The 24,580-nt window shown below is 33.9% G+C and overlaps 1 long non-coding RNA gene across 1 annotated transcript; it reads right to left on the reverse strand.

Annotated features, from left to right (window-relative positions):
* Positions 1–18,580: 18,580 nt before the first annotated feature.
* On the reverse strand, positions 18,581–19,386 carry LOC146750817 (uncharacterized). The gene is made up of 2 exons (XR_014931585.1): positions 19,247–19,386; positions 18,581–18,752 (listed from the first exon to the last, which is right to left on the reverse strand). It is a non-coding gene; the product is annotated as an uncharacterized LOC146750817 (long non-coding RNA).
* Between the last annotated feature and the right edge of the window lie 5,194 nt (positions 19,387–24,580).

The raw sequence follows: 24,580 nt of genomic DNA on the forward strand, positions 1-24,580 counted from the left end.
GGATCATCTCATATTGCTTTTGTGAGATGTTTAAGTTCCAACGCAAATGTCTTCAATTAATGGGGCCATTAATGACATTGACATTTCATAAATATAAAATTATATATAGACAAGAAAATAACTTGAAAATACATAGCAAATAGAATCACCGGATGAACCACAAATTGTGAGTGTGAGTGAATTATTTATGAAAACATAGGCTTAATCATATACTTATATACTTATATGCTGTCGTTGTCATGACAAAGAAAATGATGACATAGCGTGTGTGTTTTTTAGTTAAATTGGAAATATGCTCTATATTTGTAATTTTTAAGAATATTAATAATTATATTATGTATATCGGACATTGTGAAATTGCACAACGTATTAAACTGACTGACATTAGAATGATTCACGATAAATCAGTATTCATATTTTTTTATCCCGTTAATAAATAAATAAAAATTCCCGAGAATTGCTGTATTCTAAACGACTTTACCACAAAACAATACTATTTTCAACTATATTACTTATTGCATCCATCGACGTCATTTTGACGTTACGTTTCGTCGTTACAAGGCGCGATTATTGGAAAAGTGTATTAGATATTAAGAACGTCTGTCTAATTATAATTGCATACCGGTTTGTCGTACTCGTACGTGCGATTGTGACATACATACGCTACATGTGACTGGTTTCCGTATTCGGAGAATGGGGCGTGAGAGGTGTGTGGCACGCGCTGTAATCCACCTCTCTATGCCCGAGGAATACATATAATCGGTATAATATATGTCTCTCATCATTTTCCCGTTTCTAATTTTTGAAATAAATACTGTTGCTAAAATCAAACGAAATGTCACACATAGTCACGTATATCACCATGGTCACGCGCACAGCCACATCAATTTGTCACTATGGTGACATGATGAAGCTTATTATTTCAATCCACTCATACAGACATAATTCCCACAATCTCCAAAAATCATCCCGAGTTCTAAGTCTGACAACAAATTATCTTAGATGCATACGATGAACATATGTAGTTTTCCGTAAATAAATTATCTTTACAGGTGTAGGCGCTCATATATGCACTGATCTCCACATAGGATAGCTCGTTTTTTTTCTTTGAAGCAGCTAAAGAATACCTAGCAGCTTATTTTTCACATATTGTTTCACTATGAATTAATTTTCTTTGACCCATTCTTCTGGAAATAGGTCACGTTTCATTTCATATTTTTGCAAAATATGCTGACTGTACTATTAAATCATTATAATGTTAAGTATAGTTACTATGACAACCATTCTCTTATTCGGTGGCATTTCGTGCTTATTTATTAATAACATTATGGGGGTGAATTTGTTTTCACCTACATCAATGTATAATGTGGTATTATAGTGTATCTTTATAGAATGTTTTATACATATATGGATATCCGTTTCCTTCCTATCATTATGTTCTACCTTGAGCAGAGACCCCACTCATGCTGTATATGTTCGTTGGGGATTTGAAATGTTGAGCTAAGGCAATATAAGCACTATGCAAGTACATGTAATTGAAAATAAGTGTATAATGATTATCAAAGAAAGCTTAGAAAGAACTCCCGTGTGCTGAGAGTATTGAAGACACATTAAAAATTAACTCAAAATTACTTGTACATGAGATATTGATGGAAAAGCTGAAAACTTATTATGTAAATCAGGTAACTAATATGTACAGAACAGAACAAAAAAATTATGAATTATTATGCTAATTTAAATATGAACAAATTTTAACCCAAAATTAACCAGGCCTGTATATTGTCCTAGAGCATTTATGTACCAAATTTTATTCAAATGTGATGATCAGTGATTGAGATATCAGTGTTAATTAATTATGTTAATTAGGTGTTTAATAAGCATAAATATTTACCAAAAACTAATTGGGTTTCTGCATAGTTCTCTTTAAAAGTTTCATTAAAATCAAATTTGTGGTTCTTTATATATCAGTGGAACATTATGCAAATTAGGTAATTAATATCTAATTAAAACTAATCAGGTCTCTGCATAATCCTAGAAGATCTATGTAGCAAGTCTCATTGAATTATGATGATTACTACTTGATATATCAAAAGCTGAAAATTAATTAATTATGCAAATTAGGTAATTAATATGTACTGATATTACCCTAAAAACTATCAGGTCTGTGCAGTGTCCTATGATATCTATGTACCAAGTTTTATTGAAATGTGATGATTACTACTTGAAATATCAAAAGCTGAAAATTAATTAATTATGCAAATTAGGTACATGTAATTAATATATACTGATATTACCCTAAAACCTATCAGGTCTGTGCAGTGTCCTATGACATCTATGTACCAAATTTCATTGAAATGTGATGATTACTACTTGAAATATCAAAAGCTGAAAAATAATTAATTATGCAAATTAGGTAATTAATATGTACTCATATTACCCTAAAAACTATCAGGTCTGTGCAGTGTTCTATGACATATATCTACCAAGTTTCATTGAAATGTGACAATTACTACTTGAAATATGAAAAGCTGAAAATTAAATAATTATGCAAATTAGGTAATTAATATCTACTGATATTACCCTAAAAACTATCAGGTCTGTGCAGTGTCCTATGATATCTATGTACCAAGTTTTATTGAAATGTGATGATTACTACTTGAAATATCAAAAGCTGAAAAGTAATTAATTATGCAAATTATTGAAATGTGATGATTAGTACTTGAGACATCAGTGGAAAAGCCGAAAATTGATTAATCATTATGCAAATTAGGTAATTAATATTGCACAGATTTTTACCCAAAACTAATCAAATCTGAGCATTAGTTTGGAGCATCTATGTGCCAAGTTTCATCAAAATCCAATGAGTGGTTCTTTAGATATCAGTGGAACAGTCATGGAACAGCTAAAAATCAGCTAATTATCATGCAAATTAGGTAATTAATACGGATGGATTTTTACCAAAACCTAATCAAATCTGCGCATTGGCCCAGAGCATCTATGCACCAAGTTTCATCAAAAATCAATGTATGGTTCTTGAGATGTCAGTGGAACAGACACACACACACACAGACACAGACACACACACCCACACACACACACACACAGACACACACTAACTGCAAAGACTTCCTTTTTGTGCTTCGCACACGGGAGTCAAAAACATGTTACCCCACGTAAAATTATACTATGCTAGTATGTGCTTAGTGTCTGAGTGTCTTGTGTTGGAACAACGAACGGTTCACTTAAAGTATATGTTTTGCCTTACATATATGTATATCTATATATAACGCCCCGGGTTACAGAGATGCACTAGTACTTTCCCACTGTTTGGCACCCTGTAGTAAACAGAAACATATATTCGTTGAAACTGTGAGTGATCTTTCCGATTACACAGAATAAACTAATGATGGTTCGTGCCCCCGCAGCTCGCGGCATCACAGTGTATTTGCCTCATTGGTCAGCTCGTTGTTTACATTTAATCCGAGTGGCAAGTCTTACATGAACATCTGTACAACAACAAATTTATTTCTGTATTTTAAGAGCAGTAGCATCACGGATGCACCATGAGAGAAAAAGTGTATAGTTTCCACATAACTCAGCTTTATTGGAGATAATACATTTTTCTACTGTGGTAATTTGTTCGATAGTCAACGTTATTCCAATTTATTTATTTATTTATTTATTTATTTATTTATTTATTTATTTATTTATTTATTTATTTATTTATTTATTTATTTATTTATTTATTTATTTATTTATTTATTTATTTATTTATTTATTTATTTAGTCGTTCGTTCGTTCATTCATCCATTCAGCCGGAATGAAAGTGAAACAGGAAGGGGGAACGACAGAAAACTATAAGACGGTGAATATATTAGTATTCTAAGTCAATATTAGTGGGAAAGTATGTCTGATAATTTTAAACGTAATCATCGGCTATGTATGTTCGAATTCACAATCAACTGCCGTTGTTTAGTCTGGAGCTTTAGCGTGGATCATTAGCATGAACATTGGCGTAGTCAATATGTGCTTTCTAACACTTTCAATGTAATTTCGCTCTATGAAACGAGCACAATGAAATCAACGTCATACAAACATAGTATTAATTTATTATATGGAAATTATATTATTTATATAGTTACCTGGATCTGAATTATTCATATATGCAAAGTGTATACAACACGTAACAGATGACGAAACGCAAACACGGGTCAGTAGTCAGATATAATAGCTCCCTTACTTCAGTCATCGATCAATGACCATAACAAACAAATACTGTAAAGGCATTAATTATTCACTTGGTTTTAATTTCACTATTTTTTGCCGAAAAGTGAAATCTGCTAAATTAGATCCATGTAAACATATCAAATAACAATAAGACTTGTTGTTTTTCTGCCAAATTCGTGAGACTTCAAACCCAATGAAAATGCTCAAATATCAAAATACTGAAATTAATGGCCGGTGAATATAAAGAAGTATTCGGAAGTATGGTCATGATAAACATGAAATAAATTTGGCACCGAGTTCGAATAAATAATATACTGCACTGAGAGAGATCGAATGTCGTACTTCAAGTTCAAGTACGCCAAATAATCTAATATCACAGTAATATTGTGTGTAGATATTCTACTGACAATGTGAAAAGTCGATACTGTATCCACAAAATGGATTAAACCCATAGTCGTTGACATTTGTGAATTGGTACGACTTCTAGCACCTGTAAAAATTTCAAATCGGAAATGCATTTAAATTTAATTTTATTTATTTGATTAACCCCTTTGTTGCAATCGTCTGTGTTACGTGTGATACATCTTAAATTCAATACAGACCATTCAACAAAATTTAATATTCACAGTGCTTGTTACAGCGGTCATTGTACAAAAAAATCTATAAAATGTCAGGTTCGGCATTGGGCGCGCGTAATCGGTTGATTATACACGGAAATAAAAAAAAAATGTAAGACAGATGGCTATAACCACTCGTCGTCGAACACTATATCATCCATCGATGGACCAACAAGTTGGCAAAAAAAACGTACAAATATACTAAATCATTCATTCTAGATATTTGTATATGGTCTTTGAAATTGAAAGTAAATATACGCAGCATTTAGAAGACACGACATATGTTCTAGGATGGATAAATAAAAGAACATTAGAAATAATGTATGAGAGCTCGCTACAGATTGTCGTCATCAATGGCCACAAGTTGGAACATTCGATTTAAATATATCTGCAAGCACAGCTAAAAGAACGTTACATATATATATATATAACCATGGAAGATATGTTTATTACTACTATTATGCCAAGTATCGGTCAGAACTATCCGAAGACAGGTAAACAACATTGAATTGCGAAGGTTTGGCACGTAACATACACTGTTACCTGCCTGCACCTGTTGTTATTGGAAGTTTTCTTAGGTGAAACTTAAACACCCTGAAAAAAGAGATGAGTCGTCGAACACATACTGTTCATATTCGCCCTTCTACCGCTGTGATTTATCTAAATTTTGGGAAGGCGGCTGTGATTGCTGTAACTGCTTTCACATAGCAATATCTAAATGTCCGATGGTCGGCCACGATTCTTTTTATACGAATACCAGGCAGATTCTCGACATGTACTGATCTGCTGCCTTACTTCAGTGGCTTGACTAGGAACGTCGTTGCCATTATATATGCGTTGCTCGCAAACATTGAACAATTCTGTCGTTTAATATGAACAACACGTAATAATACCTATCGTTTGTTCTTCATTCAACAGTTACGTGGAAAACAGTAAGAGAAAACCGGAGACTTATTCGCATTGAAGCGCGATATGTTAGAACATAGAGACACGAGAGTTAGGGTGAACGACGCAAGACCATGGTTCCACATTCACGAGACGCGTTGTATGAATACATATTTAGAACATAATGCAGATTCCTGGCCCTACAAAGTAATAAACAACTACATCCACGTATATTCATGACATATGCACAGAACGCTGAATTGCATATCGTCATAGGTTGTCAGGTTTTTCTATAGAAAACTTTTTTGGACAAATTACTGACTGCCATCCAGTATGCAAATCTACTAATACATTATGCATGCTGTGTGAACACAAAATATACATCACGCATAGTATTATTGCTATACTAGACTGGTGAATTTATGAAAAACGCTCTGATTAACAACATCGTTTTTTTTATGAATAGCATACACCTGAAACATAAATAGGCCGCATAACAAAGTACAGTGCTCAAAGTCGTTAACAGAGAGGTCATATGAATATCACCCACATTTACCAAGATTTCACTCATTCGACGCCGCAGTTGAGTTTTATAGATTCATAACCCAAATGAGCAATTTGATAGGTACGGTTAACAGACACACAAGAAGTTAATGAGGACTCTCTGTGCATCAATCAAATCCAACTACGTGGACATCACAAAGAAATTCTTTGTCAAAATACCTACTGGGATTGCAACTGAAACGTGGACAAGCACCAACTGACAATGCCGATGACAGCGAAGCTTCGAAATTCCCTCGACAAGCGCGATTTTAAAGAGAGAAAAACGTCACCATACTTCTCGAACAGCAAAATTAATGTTTTAGTGGTTGTCGTGTAACTTCATCTCTGTAATAAATGACCAACAACACTCCCTCTCCCCTCTCCACGTGTATCAATCAGTTATTATTATTTCAATTTTGTTCCGCGTATTTCTGGATAAAATCAAATATCTGTGCATGGAAATTATATATGAATGTTTTGTTTCTCCTAGATACTACATTCTTTCACATAGGAAAACAAGGCAGGCCTAAGGCTTACCCAAATTTTAGGCTTGACTAAACTTCTTGTGTGAACAAGAATTTAAATATTTAGGCCGGCCTACGAAAGTCATACCTGGGTAGGAGTGCATGTTCCCTAGTCTCAATTCCCTACTTATCTACAATGCAGTTTGTGTAGAAGAAGTGCCCGATTTATCGCTAGTATCCTTGACTAAATGTGCAAATTAGATTCGAGACTGCCGAGGAAATCAGTTATCGTTATATGGACGGAAAGACGAAAAAATCGCATCCCGGTTAGGAAATACTGATTCCGAAATAGATCAAGATAATGGCAGCACAAGTGTGACGAAAGTTGTGGGCGTAATTTATGGAGATAGTTGGTAGTAATCGCAGTGGCCTAAAGAGAAAGTCTTGCGATTTTTTCAAAACTATTTGTTTCTACCAATTATTGTCTCATTCCAGTTTCATGTCTCGCCAAAGTCGCTGAGTTTCCGTTCAAAAGTTCAAAACAAACCATCTCAAATCAAATTGAAGAGAGCGTTTAGTTTTTGTTTACTCTCCCCGCCATCCACGATTCAAATTAGTTAAGAGAACTCCGGGAGAATTAACTTTCGATGATGAAAACGTCGTCTACATCGAGATTTGCCACACTCATAAATACAGAAAAAAAATCCAAGAAGAAACAATACGCTGAGGTCCGCCATGTTGGACACTTCTGACGGAACGAATCTATTAGCCGACCTAAACAATTATGATGTTTTTGACTTTGTGAAAGCAACTCAAATTGTTATCATGTTTATTCAAAAAATAACTAATTTGGACAGGCATTAGGTACGCTAAACAGGCTACTTTCTATATTTCAATTGTCTGTGTCACCTGACGTTATCTATTTCATTACGTTATCTGTTTTCACGCCACGGCTGCCACATATAATTGTGGAAACTGTGACGTAATTCGATTTTACGTAGGGCCTTATTACGTGGAGATCTTTTAGATTGTACACAGACATGACATATTCAATCAATTTGCCTATGCGACAAAACATAAATAAACATTAAATGGTTCATTTAGTTTATTTTAGTAAAAAACCCGCAATTTTTCCCCAAACGTTTTATGTACGCCGATATATTATATAATGCTCAAAAAAACTCACTTTACGTCGGCTTTTTCAGTCTACACGAGCTTCTTGCGCTTTTTGACTAACATCAAACATGTAATTTCATGATAAAACAAATGAAACAGCTTCAGACATGTTTCATGTGAATTCCGAGAACGTGCTCGTTGCCAGTAAATCGCAACAAATATGGCGTGTAATTAGTGTTAGTCGTTAATCATACAATAATACAAAACTGCAAAAAAACACGTTTCTTTTGGACATTCAATAGTAACGTGCTGTGTTCAATGGTGAACATAAGAACTAAAACGTACTTTATTAGTTTATTGTATTATTATCTGTCCCTAAATCACGGTGACATCCTGGCACAAAAAAGCGAGTCTGGCGTCAGTGTGCGCAGATAGCACACTGTATGTGTAATGACATACAAACACTTAAAAATAGGTGAAATAAGAAGTAGAGCATTCTACGAATCAAATACATACTCATCCAGCAGAAAATGAACCGACTAGTGAATGTGGAACGGTTGTGATCGTGATTTCACTGGAATTGCTAAGCTATGACTGCATTATCTCAATAGGACATGTATAGTTTGCCCGCATCAATACCTGACACGAACAGTGCAACAATAGTACAGTTTGCAAACTCCTTAATTGTTCTATAGTTTTATTCGAAGACTTAAACCAACTCATGTCTATTTTTAACATCATTTGTTCTGAAAAAAAAAGAAAATATACTCCTTGACATTTAAATTGGTTAGTGTATTTTGTATAATTGTCCTGATGGGTTTCGGGAAATCTGTTCTTCAATTTAGGAAACTTGCTTAGGTAGACGCAAAAAAAATGCTCCACATAGACAGATAATTGTGTCTTAAGGAGGCGACAAGATAATATGGTAAAGACTTATTATTGTGTCTTCAGAGCCTGCAAGTTAGTATGTCATAATCCTTAACAGTGTGGTAATAGCAAGTTGCTACTGGATTACGGGGCGGAACATTATTTCTTCGTGGGGGTCGTGGAATTTATTGAGAAATAAAACAAATATTATCTCCATCAATTTAACTTATTAATTTGTTTATGCAAAATGTAAAAATCGAATGCGTTGGCGACATGTCGCAGGTATTCAATGGCACTGCATTGCGCGTTTGAGGTGGAAAATTCCTTGAAACATTAAAACTGTTCATTTCCTATATACATTGTTTTACATCATTGTCCTTGATGATATAATTGACGAAGTTGCATATTGGTACGTATACTGGATTACAGTCAACTAAAACAATATTTACGACGTGTACGAAGAAAAATAATAACACTGTAGTTGTTCAACTGAAGGATAAAATACGCAAACCCTATGAAATGCTAGTAGATATATTTAAATCCAAGTACATCAAACTAACGATACGTCGTGCGCTACACTTACACACAAAACCTTAATCGTTTATGTATCATCATCACTGAAAACATCGTTTTCAAAAATCAATATCTAACTTAGAACAACTTCAAGCTTTTCTAAATACTATAAACTATCCCCTGCTCTACTATGACGCAGCCATCCCTATTATAACAATTCGCATATTCGACTTACACAATGGGAACGTTCCAATTATTATTAAATTACCCTCACTAGCAGATGATTTCTGAGCATTTATTTCTTTTCACTGAAGCATTCAGGCTGTTTGCTAATTCAGTATCATACCCAACATTGGGGCACGGAGAAAGTGGAGAAGTTTCATTTATAAATGAGACGCGCGATGGTTAAATTGTGTGAGGGAAATATTATTATGTATAATATAATATAACATGGTGATATACAACGCTACGTACACGACACGTGTAAAAAAAATGTAAACTTTTTTACTTGAAATTCTCAATCGTACTGCATCGTCATGACGACCACTGCCCCTTATATGGGTGATAGGTGCATTGAATAAACAATACAAAATACGTTAATAATAAGTAAATAACGTAGTAACAGTGCAGTTATTTTCAGATGAGTGTTTTAAAATATCATACGTTTAAACCAATGTAATGTCGTATGTACGTGTTGGTACGTCACAGCATATTTCAAGACTAGGTTGACCTCAAGGTTATGTGATAAAATAAAGCACGAAGCAAAACACGCGACACTTACGCAACGAATACATCGCGCCAGTTCGCACGGCGGTAGCCAAATTTGACGAGATGTGTGTTTTGATAGTCTGTCTAACTTAAAAAAGCCTACCCTGATCACATTACGTAATCTGATTTTATTTTAAAAGATTAATATACATATAAGCGTTTTATTATTCGAAAATAATTACATCTCATTTTGCACAGTGAGGTGCCTGATGATGCACAGTCGTCATGGTAACGAGACATTGTTTCGTTTTTAATACATACGACGTGTATTATCCTCCCCGCATCACGGCGTCTACGTGCACATACGAGCGCATCCTAGCGATTCATCGTTGACAAAACAGTCGCTACGATAATCATACATGACCATGAAACACGACTACGGTAACAAAATAAAGATTTGCTGATTGATATATGCGTTGCGCTGCAGCAGAATCTAGAGAGTTCGCCTGTCAAGCTGATGAGGGGAAGAGGAAAACTGAACATGAATGGTGCGAGGCGAAGTCACACTAATGTTCAACCAACATGGCGTCCAACTGCAGCTATAGCAATAGAGCGAGCATAGCAGAATCGTATAGTTTTACGACATTTTTGCTTAAGAACACTGACGTGTTGGATACGCGTTTATTTACGCCAAATATAGCTCTAGAGTCGAATGGCCGTTCAACATCATTATATCGATAACAGTCAAATAAAGTATATATATATATCAGTCAGTTCGGTGTACGCTTCTATGAGTCCCTTGGCTAAACGGGGCCATCTGGTCAAATACTTGCCGTACGAGAAAAAAACACGAGAGACCATACCGCTTGTCGAGTCATCGTTTCAGTAAAATCACACAAGCAAGAATATCGATCAAATCGTGGGTAGTCATAGACCACGTATGAAATATGAGGAAAGGGCACATTTATTTGGAGTGAATATAAACGCATCATTTCATACAGCACTATTTACGCGCGTATGTAGGCTTAACGTTGAAAAGATTGATAGGCTTACCGAGTTCAGTGATCAAGGCAACTGATGTCGACAGACGCCGGCGCCGAGTTCAGCACACCACATCACTCCATTGTCTGGACAACGATATTTAGCGACGGAAACAATAACACGGACTGTACAACGGTCGTGACATTAATTAAATGAAAATATTGAAGGCTACTCAAACTCCCGATCTTCCATACAAAAATCACCTTAACAGGGCCCTACAGCCTGCCGATGAATTACATATATGTGCGGAGCGCCTCATCTTTCACTTAGACCCCTTAGCTCTCTCATATAACTGAATCCAAAATGGCGATGATTCTTATTATTACCTGACAAATTGAAACTATTACTGCTGTATTACGGGAATGTGATATCATTAAAATATAGACCTAGAAGTGTGGGAAATAAGAAAAGAAAATTTATAATTAATTGTTATGATTATTTAATTGTCCAATCATATTAGGACGTATTTGTTTATAATATATATCCAGCCGAGTTGCGGACGAAAGACAAGGCCGTCAGTAACCTCTTATTTTATTTTTACTTATTCTAAAAGTGAGAGAGTGAATTAAAAGTAAAGTTGTTACCTCTAGATTTTAGCGTACAATATTACACTGTATTTTATATTACCAACTATAAGTAAAACCCACCAGCCCCATAGCGTGCGTTCGTACGTCGTGGAAACAAACAAGGCTTTTTACACGCGTGTCATGGGACCCAAATCGTACACGACGCGGTGCGTCGACTGTGACACTTTAAAGAGTCTTATCAACATTGTTGTACTTTAATTCAATTTCAAATACCTCTCATAATAGTCGCAATACATAACAAAGGAAAATTGCGATGATATTTGATAAATTTGACAACATTCAAGTTACCACTGATTAAATTTAGGTGATATGTATTGAGTCACATCTTAGTCTTAAAATATCAAAATATATATTTGAATCAATGAAGTACTTGACCGCAAGTTAGCTTCAACACCTTGCGGCAATTTATTTTAAATTGCATTGAGTACGGGAGGAGCGTTACGTTGATCATTAATTTGGTCATTGTGTTCATTTCTTAAAGGCGCATGCGTACTAGCAGTTTTTAATAATTTACTCGGTTCAGAACAATGCAGCTTTTAAATAACGTCACAGCGCCAATGCTATGAAGGACATTTTTGGTATAATGTTTAAAATATAGTTAATATACTAGTATTCAAACGACTGCCATGAGCCAGGCTTTAAAGGGTAAATAAATCCTTAAAGTGGATTATTTTTTCAGCAAGTGTAATTATTTTTTGTTTGATTTCATTTTAAGTAAAAACAATAATTTTAATATATTCACATCATCGCGCATTCTATATACTGTATATGTACACAGTTGAATTGATTTTTTGTTTTAATTTTTTTTTTTTCAAAGTAAACAATCAACAACCAAACAAACCGGATGGCTGTGGAGTCGAGTTTACTGTTCCTGCGACTTGTCGAATCCTCTATTTCCCGGAAGTGATCCCTTGTAAACAACCGGTCCATATCCATCAGTACACCAGGGTCAGTAGGCTGCACTAGCACATTTGATATATTGAAGAAATTTATCTTTTTTGTGACGTATCGGACACCTCTATCGCTAAATTCGCGCTTTGTAATAACTGTATAAACCACCATGACATTAACAGCTGTCACTGACGTACGTTCATTTCCATTCACAGCCGTCACAAAAAACAACATTGTGGAGGTCATTTGTAGCTTGTTCACGATTTAATTGATCAAACCAGACCATACGATTAGCTTACACTTAACACAACTCTACGTGTGTTTATTGAAGGACTCGTTTGGGACCAATAGAACAGTCAAACAAGTGTCAGAAGAAGACAAATAGTTTACCAATGAATCCCGAACACGATCATATTATTCACGGTATTGCTCAGGTGTTGGTGGTTCTGCATTCCGTATCTTCACCTGATTTACCACATTTATTGGCTTTGCTGGAAATGCTCAAGAAACGATGCTAATAAGCGTGACTGTGCCTACTGCAGGTCGCGTAAGTGCCCCCGACATTCTCCACCCCACCTTCACATGTGACATTTCCTTAATCATTTCAAATGGAAATGTAATCGGGACATGCTGCCCGATATATCGAGAACAATTTTGTACACGCGAGAAAAAAGATCGAGACATTTTAACATACATGTATTTGTTTTCCAGTCCCTGATCTCATTTTTTGAAGATTATATTTTATGATAGTTGTGTGAACGCCCCCCCCCCCGCCGTAAATTCCCTGGGAGTCGGGGTTGCAATTAATATTCCAAAACACTAATCGTGACTACGCGGATTAAAATTTCGCTGATATTTTCGCCATCGATTTAATTTCATGAAAAATTATGAAAATGTAAAACACAATACATCTCTCGGTTTTATGCTCAAAACAGTGAATTTAAAATCTAATAAATACGTCCAAGAATTAAATAATGAAATTACAACACGGTGAAAATAGATACATTTATAACACTCTTTCAGTTTTTGTAATGAAATTATCTAAACGAATAATCAATTGATTTTTTTAAATGTTAGGTCTGTGGAGACTGTTTTTTCTATATCGTATTTAATTATAATACGTTTGCTCTCAGGTCACGGTCACCCCGTGCATCTCACTTAGCGCAAAGGGTGTTTCAAGACGCTTACACATCTACCTTTAAATTGGACTTGGCGGTGATTAACAAATCAAACATTTACTAAAATTCCCTTTGTAATCTGTAGAGGGATTACCCTAAATGTCGTGATGTGAAATTTTTTTGAAGATTATTTTTAAGTGACTATAACAAGAACAGCTAACGAGCTTCGGTTATTTGTAGGGCGAACAAGACGGCGGAGTGTTCGGTAGTTGATGAGGTTAATTGAACGAAACTATCACTTGGAACGGAGACCCACGAATGCATTGTCAACGCAGACTGCAGCAGAGAAGGTCTCTTTCAAACGTTTCCCCATCTTTATTGATCTTGTCGGTTCATGCCGGCAGAACATTAGTTTTATAAATATGTTTTCTCTCAAATAAAAATATTTTGTTAGTATTATATTATATATTATATTAATATATATTAGACTAGTCTGAACACTGCGATGTTCGAAGACGATGAACTTGAAACGTTTGGGAAAATAGGTGATAAAATCAAATACCGCGGAGGTGGTAACAGTGGTAAATGCGTGAGTAAACGTGTTGTTCAGGAAAAAATATTGAAATCATAAATACCGCACGCCAAAATAGCGTGTTCTCATTGGTCGATTGGCACTACGTACTATCTAGGTATCAGACGATAACTAGGCTAGTGCTTGGTGACAAAACTTGAACGCACACACACACACACACAAGATTGCAGGTTTGCCAGTAATATTCAGTGTAAGGATTGTTGAAGCAACAAACCCGTCAGGATTCTGTGTTCATGTTAGGAAATCCCGGTTATTTTCATCTGCAAAACTGTCTCTACCTGTAAGGTTGTTCTCGCATGCCATTTGCTTGTGGGCGTCGTCGACTGTACGGTCGCCAACCACATAGTCGATTTCTTATATATTATAGTATAGAGCTGGCAAAAAATGTGTAGACGTAGTTGAGAGCAAATATGGCATCACAAAATATTAAAAAATGGAGCCTATACCTAAATGGGATTTTAATCAGATTGTCTTTACTGAATCATTTAAATAAAATCAGTCGTAAATTAAAACCAGGCATCTGCAACTACGTAATTATAATTTAGATAGTGAATGATGAATGTAGACACAGTTGGCAATAGATTTCTATCTATCAGGGGTGCTAATGTCAGCGTCTACCTGTACGAAGACAACGGATACTCATCAGTGCATTGGTTTGTTTCCATGGAAACGAAGATTTTGTATTAACCTTAGAATGAATCCATTTTGAACGAGATGTTTATCATTCCCGCCGAATACGAGTAAATGTCATTCGTAGACAACGATTTGATTGATTGGATTCAAGAAATTTGATATTCCACCCTTGCTATATGAGTTATGAGCTATATATAACTACTTGGGTACGGCAACTTCTATCGTGTTTGTAAATATTGTGAGATCTTAGTACAACTGGAACTGACGTGTACATTGAACTTTGCGCAACGCGTGAACAGATCAAATGCGGACAATGAGTAATGTTTCGGAACTTAATTTGGTAATGCTACTGTGATACGCCATGGTCGAGAAGACTGGTATAACGGTATAGCGCCACCTATAGAATTCTAATCAATTAAGACTTTTCCACATACGTAACATCACGTGGAGTGGAAAATACCACACGTCACAAGAAATTTAGTAACTAATCACCCGCAAAAATAAAACACAATTAGTTTGTTGTTTCCTGGGTACTTTCAGAAGCAATCATTGCGGACATCACAACGCTACTTTTCTATATAAGAAGCACATTTTTTCAATATACGAAGCATATCTTTTCAATATACGAAGCATATCTTTTCAATATACGAAGCATACTTTTCAGTATACGAAGCATACTTTTCAATATACGAAGCATACTTTTCTATATAAGAAGCACATTTTTTCAATATACGAAGCATATCTTTTCAATATACGAAGCATAATTTTTAAATACGAAGCCTACTTTTCAAAATACGATGCATTCTTTTCAATATACGAAGCATACTTTTCAATATACGAAGCATACTTTTCAATATACAAAGCATACTTTTCAATATACGAAGCATACTTTTCAATATACGAAGCATACTTTTTATTATACAAAGCATTCTTTTCAATATACGAAGCATAATTTTTAAATACGAAGCCTACTTTTCAAAATACGATGCATTCTTTTCAATATACGATGCATTCTTTTCAATATACGAAGCATACTTTTCAATATACGATGTATACTTTTCAATATACGAAGCATACTTTTCAATATACGAAGCATACTTTTCAATATACAAAGCATACTTTTCAATATACGTAGCATACTTTTCAATATACAAAGCATACTTTTCAATATACGAAGCATACTTTTCAATATACGAAGCATACTTTTCAATATACGATGTATACTTTTCAATATACGAAGCATACTTTTCAATATACGATGTATACTTTTCAATATACGAAGCATACTTTTCAATATACGAAGCATACTTTTCAATATACGAAGCATACTTTTCAATATACAAAGCATACTTTTCAATATACGAAGCATACTTTTTAATATACGAAGCATACTTTTCAATATACGAAGCATACTTTTCAATATACGAAGCATACTTTTCAATATACGATGTATACTTTTCAATATACGAAGCATACTTTTCAATATACGATGTATACTTTTCAATATACGATGCATACTTTTCAATATACGATGCATAATTTTCAATATACAAAGCATACTTTTCAATATACTATGTATACTTTTCAATATACGAAGCATACTTTTCAATATACGAAGCATACTTTTCAATATACGAAGCATACTTTTCAATATACGAAGCATACTTTTCAATATACAAAGCATACTTTTCAATATACGAAGCATACTTTTCAATATACGAAGCATACTTTTCAATATACAAAGCATACTTTTCAATATACGAAGCATACTTTTTAATATACGAAGCATACTTGTCAATATACGAAGCATACTTTTCAATATACGAAGCATACTTTTCAATATACGATGTATACTTTTCAATATACGAAGCATACTTTTCAATATACGATGTATACTTTTCAATATACGAAGCATACTTTTCAATATACGAAGCATACTTTTCAATATACAAAGCATACTTTTCAATATACGAAGCATACTTTTTAATATACGAAGCATACTTTTCAATATACGAAGCATACTTTTCAATATACGATGTATACTTTTCAATATACGAAGCATACTTTTCAATATACGATGTATACTTTTCAATATACGAAGCATACTTTTCAATATACAAAGCATACTTTTCAATATACGATGTATACTTTTCAATATACGAAGCATACTTTTCAATATACGATGCATACTTTTCAATATACAAAGCATACTTTTCAATATACTATGTATACTTTTCAATATACGAAGCATACTTTTCAATATACGAAGCATACTTTTCAATATACGAAGCATACTTTTCAATATACGATGTATACTTTTCAATATACGAAGCATATTTCTCAATATACGATGTATACTTTTCAATATACGAAGCATACTTTTCAATATACGATGTATACTTTTCAATATACGAAGCATACTTTTCAATATACAAGGCATACTTTTCAATATACGATGTATACTTTTTAATATACGAAGCATACTTTTCAATATACGAAGCATACTTTTCAATATTCGAAGCATACTTTTCAATATACGATGTATACTTTTCAATATACGAAGCATATTTTTCAATATACGATGTATACTTTTCAATATACGAAGCATACTTTTCAATATACGAAGCATACTTTTCAATATACGATGTATACTTTTCAATATACGAAGCATATTTTTCAATATACGATGTATACTTTTCAATATACGAAGCATACTTTTCAATATACAAAGCATACTTTTCAATATACGATGTATACTTTTCAATATACGAAGCATACTTTTCAATATACGATGCATACTTTTCAATATACAAAGCATACTTTTCAATATACGATGTATACTTTTCAATATACGAAGCCGCGGCATATTTTTCAATGTACGATGTATACTTTTCAATATACGAAGCATATTTTTCAATATACGATGTATACTTTTCAATATACGAAGCATACTTTTCAATATACGAAGCATACTTTTCAATATACGAAGCATGCTTTTCGATATACGATGTATACTTTTCAATATACGAAGCATACTTTTCAATATACGATGTATACTTTTCAATATACGAAGCATACTTTTCAATATACGATGCATACTTTTCAATATACGAAGCATACTTTTCAATATACGAAGCATACTTTTCAATATATGAAGCATACTGTTCAATATACGATGCATACTTTTCAATATACGATGCATAATTTTCAGTATACGAAGCATACTTTTTAATATACGAAGCATACTATTCAATATACGAAGCATAGTTTTCAATATACGAAGCATACTTTTCAATGTACGATGCATACTTTTCAGTATACGAAGCATACTTTTCAATATACGAAGCATACTTTTCAATATACGAAGCACACTTTTCAATATACGAAACATACTTTTCAATATACGAAGCATACTTTTCAATATACGAAACATACTTTTCAATCAATCTGATTAAAATCTGATGTAGTGTACGGGCTTTAATTATTTTGGCTATAAACTTATTTTAATTTTATTTTTTATTACTTTTGTTATTAATGCCCTTTTATTTTATTATTTTACTTTGATTTTGATTTTGTGATTTTTTTTTTATTCCGCCCTACCTACATCTGATCCGACGCCTATGTAAGTCCCGTTCAAATCTCGCGTAAGTAACAGCCAATCACAGCCCCCCTTTTATACAGGCTGTCGGTTGCTTACTTTTCAGTGTAGGGACACTCTACGGGCAATCTTTCTGTACATTATATTTTGCCCACTTGAATAAACCATTAATAGAAAATTGCTAGTATATTTTTATTTGCAAAAGAAATTCCACAGCATTTTACAATTTTTGTCATTACATTGAATATTTTTTTCACTTCCAACAAATGTGTACACTTCCAGATACATCTTCGCCAGCCAAGGTTCGTTCATTCAGTCATCGCTTCAATTTTACATCACTGAGCATAATTATCTAGAATGGAAGCAAAAAAATAAGTAAATCGTAATGATTAGAACACTGTAAACAGCTATAGTAAACAATGCAAACTGATTTTAAATTGTATAACGGTCACCGGCCCACGGCATCGACGCAGAAAATTGGAGCAAAAAAATATTTCCTGATCAATTGCGATGTGTTCCAATAAAAAATATTTTATTCCAGTCCAAATCAGCTCAATTACTTTAATAAAGAGTTATTGTATAATGTACAAAATGTTGATACAACTTGATAAATATTTACAGCTACGGCTTCAATACCGTAGACGATGTTGGCCCGATCGTCAACAAAACATCACCCGTCTCCAGGGCAGGCGACTGGAAAAAGACACTGGTGTTCGGTCGAAACGGTGGAAACAAAATCGTCACTCCCAGAATAACTATGCAAAATAACGATCTAAAGTCAAAACATTCGAGCCACAATATTAACATAAAAATGACTTTCGTTGCATTTGACAATGATAAACTTACCGAAAAGCCGTGTTATTCTCGGTCGCTAACGTCGGTATAATCCGCCATTTTATTTGAGTGTGTTTGCCACCCGACTCCGCCCGGTGACGTCATCATGTGCGCTATAGAAGGAGGTCTGTGATTCGTTGACTAAAATCGTCTACAGTGGGTCTCGTTGAAATCTCGTTACATAGGCATCGGGTCAGATGTAGGTAGGGCGGAATTAAAAAAAATCAGAAAATCAAAGTAAAATAATAAAAGAAAAGGGCATTAATAACAAACGTAATAAAAAATAAAATTAAAATAAGTTTATAGCCAAAATAATTAAAGCCCGTACACTACATCAGATTTTAATCAGATTGACTTTTCAATATACGAAGCATACTTTTCAATATACGAAGGATATTTTTCAATTTACGAAGCATATTTGTCAATATACGAAGCATACTACGAAGCATACTTTTCAATATACGTGTCATACTTTTCAATATATGAAGCATACTTTTCAATATACGTAGCATACTTTTCAATATACGTAGCATACTTTTCAATATACAAAGCATACTTTTCAATATACAAAGCATACTTTTCAATATACGATGCAAACTTTTCAATATATGAAGCATACTTTTCAATATATGATGCATACTATTCATTGTGCGATGCATACTTTTCAATATACGAAGCATACTTTTCAATATATGAAGCATACTTTTCAATATATGATGCATACTTTTCATTATACGATGCATACTTTTCAGTATACGAAGCATACTTTTCAATATATGAAGCATACTTTTTAATATATGATGCATACTTTTCATTATACGAAGCATACTTTTCAATATATGATGCATACTTTTCATTATACGATGCATACTTTTCAATATACGATGCATACTTTTCAATATATGAAGCATACTTTTCAATATATGTTGCATACTTTTCAATATATGAAGCATACTTTTCAGTATACGTAGCATACTTTTCAATATACGAAGCATACTTTTCAATATACAAAGCATACTTTTCAATATACGATGCAAACTTTTCAATATATGAAGCATACTTTTCAATATATGATGCATACTATTCATTGTACGATGCATACTTTTCAATATACGAAGCATACTTTTCAATATATGATGCATACTTTTCATTATACGATGCATACTTTGCAGTATACGAAGCATACTTTTCAATATATGATGCATTCTTTTCAATATACGAAGCATACTTTTCATTATATATGAAGCATACTTTTCAATATATGATGCATACTTTTCATTGTACTATGTATACTTTTCAATATATGAAGCATACTTTTCAATATACGAAGCATATTTCTCAATATACGATGTATACTTTTCAATATACGATGTATACTTTTCAATATACGAAGCATACTTTTCAATATACGATGCATACTTTTCAATATACAAAGCATACTTTTCAATATACGATGTATACTTTTCAATATACGAAGCCGCGGCATATTTTTCAATATACGATGTATACTTTTCAATATACGAAGCATATTTTTCAATATACGATGTATACTTGTCACTATACGAAGCATACTTTTCAATATACGATGCATGCTTTTCAATATACGATGCATACTTTTCAATATACGATGCATACTTTTCAATATACGATGCATACTTTTCAATATACGATGCATACTTTTCAATATACGAAGCATATTTTTTCAATATGTGATCTCGGTGCAAAATATAACACGAGGTCAGATGATATTGTGTGTGGATTGAATGTCACAAAATATTACCGCAGCTAAAACATTATAAAAACGCGGATATCTCAGTTGTTCTTATTACGATTTCCCATATCGCATATAACTATATCTTTACAGTACATAACGCATACGTACCATATACAATAATATATTTTAGCTGTCGTGAATCAAAAAACGGAGCTATAAATAGAAAAAACACAGGAAACTACCAAAGAAACCTCGTAATGTACGAGGAAGCGTATTAGTTAATATATCATGTTCTCGATACAGATTAACGTGTTTACATCTGTACACTGCAATGCATACATTCAACACACCGGCAATGTCTTGAATGTATGCATTACAGTAATTAACGTGAATCGCTTAGATACTAAAACATTCCATTTGACAATCTTATGAATTTCACTTTACACCTCTTCTTAATTTTGTGTTGTGTTGTGTTGTGTATAAATATAGGAACACACTGACAATTACTCTGACTGTCGTAATAAGTAATACATTATCGTTGCAATGATTTGTTTTTGGCTGTAGAAGCAAATAATTATCAAATACAACATACTTTTTTAAAATATTTTTCCCGTGTCAATTGCTTGTGTTAAAATACAGGAACAGAACTTCAAGCGTGCCAATAATTTCGTGTTTGTAAACAGCGGCTGAGCAAAAGTCAATGATGGCTCCCTTTAGCCCATACGGTACTGGCTCCCACTGTGCTCAGAAAATTTGAAAAAAAAAAGTCATTCACAAAGAATCAACATTTAGGTATTTTGTGTATTCAAGAGGCATTTCACGATCACATACATTGCTGTTGTTTTTTATTTGATTCAGGAAAATTGTAAATAAAAAATAAAATCCACAACTATGAAAATTAAATAAAGCAAAACTGCCATAAACAATTTGTACGTTCAATTAATAGATTGGCGTTTAGGTTGGCCGCAAAGTGACACGTGATATTCGGTAACAATAACTGTACTTCACCTGCAAATGAAGTTCTCAATCTTCATTATGTGATTTGTCCGTATGGCATACCATCCTCGTTTTGCCGTTGGTGGCGATAGCAGGATTTGTGCCTGCTAAGGTACTGTAGATGTGTTCGGTAGACATTCATGCAATCTACAAACAAGTCCAGTAAAATGATGTGTGTTTCATTTTCATCGATCCCCGACGAAAAATATTGTATTTTACGTGTCAAATAACGAACGATTCTCAATAAATGTCAACCGCGAATTATGTGAAACATTCTAGTTATTTCATTGCAATCTGCACTTAGGTATTGACCAATCGAAACTTGGGGTAGATCAGCAAAAATACAGCGGCAACATCATTCTAAATAATTTCGCTCAATACTAAGTGAAAACAAATACTTGCACAGCTTTTTTCTACCTACCCCGGGTTCCTAATTGTGGCAAATCTCTTTTTCGGACTTATTTTCATTTGACATTAAGAGCGGCACGAAGTCGAATTCAGTCGGAGTGACGTCACAATTAACATGGCGGGGGATTGTGCCCCGTCGATTGAACACAATCCAAGACAGGGCGTTTTCCCGTACAACATTTTGAATACAAATACCCATTATCTAAAATTACGCAACACGATTCCGACATATTTGCCTACCACGTTTGGGGCAACTCTGTCACAGTGTGGGTCTCAGTGTCGTCTGTTTTCGGGGACAGAATTGGTTCAGCCTTGGAGATATGATAGCTGCATATATGTGAATATTGTTTGGGTGCGGTTGTTAGTTTCGCGGATGTGATAACATTCTTTTGCATTTCTAGGCTGTATTACTTGGTCAGAAAATGGTCGATTTGGTTACATTTTCCCTGTGATCATATTTTCATATTTACACAATCCATCTATTCAGTAGAAATGTATGTTGCATATTACTGAGGTGTCGGTGAGTCGAATCTCGCTGATTTGCGTGATATAAAACATTTAAAGGCGCAAAATAAGCGACAATATTTATTTTGTATTAAAATATCTCGGTAACTAAATTGGATTATGGTGTCACTTGTGCGCATGTGAAGTGGTTGCTATTAGATACGTAAACAACAACAATCAGTATAAAAGTGTATTAAGGGATGTCACTGTTCCATCCAACAAATACTCAGTTATCTGCTGAATAAACATCGTTTTCAGCTCTTAATAACATACATATAGTATCAAACAATATTAATAATTATATGTTCTCATACATATGTATTAGTTCACAGGATGGTTACTTACCAGACGATAAAATTATGTTGAAGAATGTAGAAATTTGTCCTAGACCTCTCACCTCTCAATTTGAAATTGAACAAATTGATGTATATGTGTAATCAAGCAGATTACTCGTGGTGACGCTATTTAAGAATTTTGAGGTTATTTTCGGGTAGCCGTGGGAAAATATTCGATAACACTGTTTTAATATCGTGAATTAGATAATGTAACTTAAAATAATGATGTCTATAATGATAATTGTTCGAGTCGCATTTTTGTTTACAGTTTAAAAGTCTAAACTCATCAAACAAGTTAGTTCGAGCATGTTACTACAGTCACACTATAATGTATGGTCAACTGCGATGAAACAATTTAAGTAGCAGATGTCGCTTGATGTTTGAATTCGACAACAACGTACTGACTTATAAATAAAATACCCGGCATTTATCCAGTTTGCCAAATTGTGGCACTTCCGGTCGAGATAAGGAGGGTGACTTTATTTTACCATATAGGTTCCTAAGGTATTGTGACATATCTCCAATTTTTGACTGGCGACATAATGTGAGCGAATTATATTATGTATTGTGGCTAATGAGGGTACTTTTTGTTATCCTGGAATATTCTGGGATTTAAAAAAAATATTTTACTTTAACATTGTGTTCTACTGTTCGGAACTGTTCTAAAAAAATAGCAATGTTTGTATAAAATCTGGCAAATTTTGTTTTTAATACAATGACACACAGCAGAATACTGTTACCATGGGAATATAACTCCATGATTGTACACACTACCTCAATAAAAATCGTCATGCGATGTTGACCAACTATCTAAAATAACAAGTAGATCAGTTAATAGGCCGCCGTGTAAGCACTCTAATGTGTACACTGTAACATAGTATTATAATGAATTTAAAACGCTGATCAAGCACGCAATGCACACGCGCTATAAATTGCTGGTACGTACACATAATTCAGACTAATAAATAGTTCTTTAAGCGAATATTATTTTGGGTGCGACTAAAACAATGTTCTTTATTATGCTTTATTGAAATATCATATCAATAATTATATACAAGTGCAATATCCAACACAGGAAATAAAACACACAGATTTTTACCTTAAAATCAGCGTAGGCAATGAGTGAATGCAATAATGATTATTATTGTGCGAGCATTTTTTTCTTTTAAAATTAAATGCAAAACGAGTAAACCGAACTTCATGTATGACTCACTCATGCCCCTCCCCCGAATTTTCAAACTATCGGCAGTATACTGCCCCTCTGTCGAAACTGACCCCAAGTTAAACTTTCCAATTATGACGTAATTGAGTAGGCAGGAATGCCGGTTGCTAGGCGACAAGCAACTTGAGTAGCCGCCATTGAGCAATTTCATTTCAAAGGCAGTGGGT

The sequence above is a fragment of the Saccoglossus kowalevskii genome, chromosome 1 (assembly GCF_978046115.1).
Source record: "Saccoglossus kowalevskii chromosome 1, keSacKowa6.1, whole genome shotgun sequence".
Taxonomy (NCBI): domain Eukaryota; kingdom Metazoa; phylum Hemichordata; class Enteropneusta; family Harrimaniidae; genus Saccoglossus; species Saccoglossus kowalevskii.